Raw genomic sequence first — 5,000 nt, 5'->3', positions numbered from 1 at the left:
TTACAGAAACACGGTTTAAAGCTGCTATAATGGAAGAGAAGACAGGAAGTAGCTCTTTTTGTGTGATTTATGAGGTCAAAGTATGCAGTGATGCAACGTGGCTTTTTAAAGACTTGCTGCAGTTTGATGTGTTGTAGAGGAATAAAACTGATGTTGCTGATCTTAAGTCATTTTGTCGCTCCGCTTTAACTCACAAATACTAAAGGAGGAAATTCTGAGTGCATTTAATAAAAAAAAATATATATACATCAGAGGAATGAGGCTGAGTTTCAACATGATGCTGGAAACAAAATATAATTGACTGTTTTGCAATCATCATCAGTGACATCATCAGAACATCATCAGTGACGTCATCAGTAACATCATCTATGACATCATCAGTGGCATCATCAGTGACGTCATCAGTGACGTCATCAGTAACATCATCAGTGGTGTCATCAGTGACATAGTCTGTGACATAGTCTGTGGCGTCATCTGTGACATCATCAGTGGCGTCATCAGTGACATCATGTTTTTGGTCGGAAGAGAAAATCTTAAAAATTTTGACTGACAAAAATGATATATTATTATCTAGAATAATGTTCATGTCAACGTGTTAGAAAGTGACGTATTTTTGCACAGACGCAGTTGTGCAAACAATTTAATTAAATTCAGTTTATTTCTACAGCGCTTTCTACAGTTCACATTTTCCCTAACGATCAAGCCTGAGGTGACGGTGGAGAGGTGACGTGGTCCCTGAGATGATATGAGGAAGAAACCTCGAGAGGAACTCAGAGTGTTTATAGAGTTTAGAACTGAGTGACTAACAGATCGGCACAAACTCTGACTTCACCAAAGACCCGACACTAACTCCTTCCTGCCGAAGTCTTCAAACGGTCGTTGATCGGGATCCGACCATAAAGCCTACAGTGGGCTGTGACAGTCTCCAGGCTCCATCCACAGCAATCCCATGATTCTGTCCTAACAGCCTTCAGATCAACAATAAACGCTATGTTTATTTGAAACACAAACACATCCTGACCCGTTCGCATCATCACATCCACTAATGAGTGTTTATAGAAAGTCTGACAGCCACAACAAAATAAATCAATAAGAGAACATCAGATGGAGCGAGAAAGCCACCAGACCTCGGTGAGCGCCAGCATTACGGCGGCGCCGATTACCGCGAGCCACAATCTTATTTCATCCAAACGCAGAGAAAAAGAGGTTTTTCTGTAATAACAGCTTTTAACTGCTCTGATCTTTCTATTAGCATTTTAAGGGGATTTGGTTATAAATCCATTACATCAGCAGAAGGGGGGGGGGGGCTAGAGGTTTTTTTCAGAGCTACTTTGGATGCAAAATAAGACGGAAGAAAAACAAATAAAAAAGGGATTATAAACGCGAGCGTACGAGGACGACCGAAATGAAATGAACATAAAAAACTTTACGCCTGAAAATAAAATAACAAAAAGAAAAATAAATCATCCGTAAGTTCAGAACTAAAAGCTTAACACATCCGGGAGCTTCGACCAGACGACACGATGCACTCGTTCACGTCTGCTGCTGATTTATTCACTAAATTAGTCCTTAGTTCTAAAAGATAGAACTACTATCATTTACGAAAAATATTGGCACACTTAAGATGGATTTGCGGTTGTTTTAGAGTTGAGATGGTTTCAGTCTCAGGACACACGTGAGTGTGAGCGACACTAAGGGACTCGTCTGAAACCCACCGACATTAAAAATGTACAGGTTGGTAGGAAGGTAGTGATAAGGGAGAAACCTCCGAAATATTCAGAGAGAATGTCTCTATAAAGTCTCTATAAAGTCTCTATAACTTCTCTAAAATGTCTCTATAATGTCTTTATAACATTTCTATAACATTTCTATAATGTCATTATAACATCACTACAATGTCTCTAAAACATCTCTATAATGTCTCTATAAAATTGTTATGTATATAACATTTCTATTGCATCTCTAACATTTCTATTGCGTCTCTATAAAATTTCTATTACGTCTCTATAACATTTCTATTACATCTCTATAACATTTCTATTGCATATCTAACATTTCTATTGTGTCTCTATAACATTTATAGAACATCTCTATAACATTTCTATTACGTCTCTATAACATTTCTATTACATCTCTATAACATTTCTATTGCGTCTCTATAACATTTCTATCACGTCTCTATAACATTTCTATTACGTCACTAACATTTCTTTTGCATCTCTATAACATTTCTATTGCGTCTCTATAACATTTCTATTACGTCTCTATAACATTATTACATCTCTATAACATTTCTATTGCATATCTAACATTTCTATTGTGTCTCTATAACATTTATAGAATATCTCTATAACATTTCTATTGCGTCTCTATAACATTTCTATTACGTATCTATAACATTTCTATTGCGTCTCTATAACATTTCTATTATGTCTCTATAACATTTCTATCACGTCTCTATAACATTTCTATTATGTCTCTATAACATTTCTATCACGTCTCTATAACATTTCTATTATGTCTCTATAACATTTCTATCACGTCTCTATAGCATTTCTATTACGTCACTAACATTTCTATTGCGTCTCTATAACATTTCTATCACGTCTCTATAACATTTCTATTATGTCTCTATAACATTTCTATCACGTCTCTATAACATTACTATTATGTCTCTATAACATTTCTATCACGTCTCTATAACATTTCTATTACATCACTAACATTTCTATCACATCTCTATAATATTTCTATTACATCTCTATAACATTTCTATTGCGTCTCTATAACATTTCTATCACGTCTCTATAACATTTCTATCACGTCTCTATAACATTTCTATTGCGTCACTATAACATTTCTATCACGTCTCTATAACATTTCTATCACGTCTCTATAACATTTCTATTGCGTCTCTATAACATTTCTATCACGTCTCTATAACATTTCTATCACGTCTCTATAACATTTCTATTACGTCTCTATAACATTTCTATTACATCTCTATAACATTTCTATTGCATATCTAACATTTCTATTGTGTCTCTATAACATTTATAGAACATCTCTATAACATTTCTATTACGTCTCTATAACATTTCTATTACATCTCTATAACATTTCTATTGCATATCTAACATTTCTATTGTGTCTCTATAACATTTATAGAATATCTCTATAACATTTCTATTGCGTCTCTATAACATTTCTATTACGTATCTATAACATTTCTATTGCGTCTCTATAACATTTCTATTATGTCTCTATAACATTTCTATCACGTCTCTATAACATTTCTATTATGTCTCTATAACATTTCTATCACGTCTCTATAACATTTCTATTATGTCTCTATAACATTTCTATCACGTCTCTATAGCATTTCTATTACGTCACTAACATTTCTATTGCGTCTCTATAACATTTCTATCACGTCTCTATAACATTTCTATTATGTCTCTATAACATTTCTATCACGTCTCTATAATATTTCTATTACATCACTAACATTTCTATCACATCTCTATAATATTTCTATTACATCTCTATAACATTTCTATTGCGTCTCTATAACATTTCTATCACGTCTCTATAACATTTCTATCACGTCTCTATAACATTTCTATTGCGTCTCTATAACATTTCTATCACGTCTCTATAACATTTCTATCACGTCTCTATAACATTTCTATTGCGTCTCTATAACATTTCTATCACGTCTCTATAACATTTCTATCACGTCTCTATAACATTTCTATTGCGTCTCTATAACATTTCTATCTGGTCTCTATAACATTTCTATCACGTCTCTATAACATTTCTATCACGTCTCTATAACATTTCTATTACGTCTCTATAACATTTCTATCACGTCTCTATAACATTTCTATTACGTCTCTATAACATTTCTATTACGTCTCTATAACATCAGTATCACAGCAGCACAAAACAGATGAAATGGAGGATGATTTGTGATTTTCCTGTTAAGCAGCGAACTAATTAACATCATTACAGCTTCTCAGATGTGAAATGTTTCCCTGTGATTATAAACTGATATAAACACGACCCCGCGCTTATGTAGTCGTTATGTGTCCTGCTGCAACCTTCTGCTTCTATTTGCATATTCGTGTATCGGTGACTCTGATTGGACGGCACTTGAACTTTAGTGAGAAACAAAGTTCAGCTCTGTGGTTCTGCACCTGAGCAGGTTGTGTTATCTTTCATAGCTTTATCATTTATTTGCTCTTATTGTGTTTGTTGTGAAGTCGACCAGACGTTCGTTATCGGTATCTGATTCATGTTCATTTTCCCGCACGTCGTATTTTCCCCTCGCTACAGCGCTCAGTTCCCTGATGTTCAGCGTTTCGCCGTCTGACTCCATCCCTCGAGCCGTTTTTGTCCTGGTTTTCACCTGATACGTACGAGGCTGAAGCTCTGCTCAGGTTCTGATTGGATTTCTGTTGCTAAGCGACGAGCTGTGACATTCTAACACCACAAACACTGCACTGAGAAATCTTCAGAGCAGAGTTTCATAACCTCGGGGTAAAAAGCTGTGCTGTAACCCCACTTCTACATGTCACGTGTGAAACGTTCCGCAGCTACAAACCCGCGCTGCGTCGTTTCATTTAGTCGTAGGTCTCAGATCTTTATTAAATCTACAGCATTTAGCAGACGCTCTTATCCACAGCGACTTACATTTTTTTTGCTTTATATACAACTGAACAATTGAAGGTTAAGGGCCTTGCTCAGGGGCCCAGCAGTGGCATCTTGGTGGACGTAGGAATCGAACTCACAACCTTCCGATTGGTAGCCCAACACCTTAACCACTACGCTACCGCACCCTTTTATCATATAATCTGTTATAGAAGATTTTATTGAGCTCTCTTACGGCGTAATACCGGTTACCTTCTGCTCTGTAGGAGGCTGGAGTCAATGAGGAAGCACGTGAGGATGTTTCAGTTTGAAGGCAGAGCGAAAGCGTACGTGACTCCAGCAGGAAC

The 5,000-nt window shown here is 35.9% G+C and overlaps 1 protein-coding gene across 2 annotated transcripts in view; it reads right to left on the bottom strand.

Moving 5' to 3' along the window:
- Nucleotides 1–5,000, bottom strand: part of tspan4a (tetraspanin 4a) — a 110,666-nt gene that overhangs the window by 1,337 nt on the left and 104,329 nt on the right. The window lies entirely within an intron of this gene.

This window comes from Tachysurus fulvidraco, chromosome 13 (genome assembly GCF_022655615.1).
Source record: "Tachysurus fulvidraco isolate hzauxx_2018 chromosome 13, HZAU_PFXX_2.0, whole genome shotgun sequence".
In the NCBI taxonomy this organism is placed as follows: Eukaryota; Metazoa; Chordata; class Actinopteri; order Siluriformes; family Bagridae; genus Tachysurus; species Tachysurus fulvidraco.
This window is presented reverse-complemented; position numbering and strand designations above follow the sequence as displayed.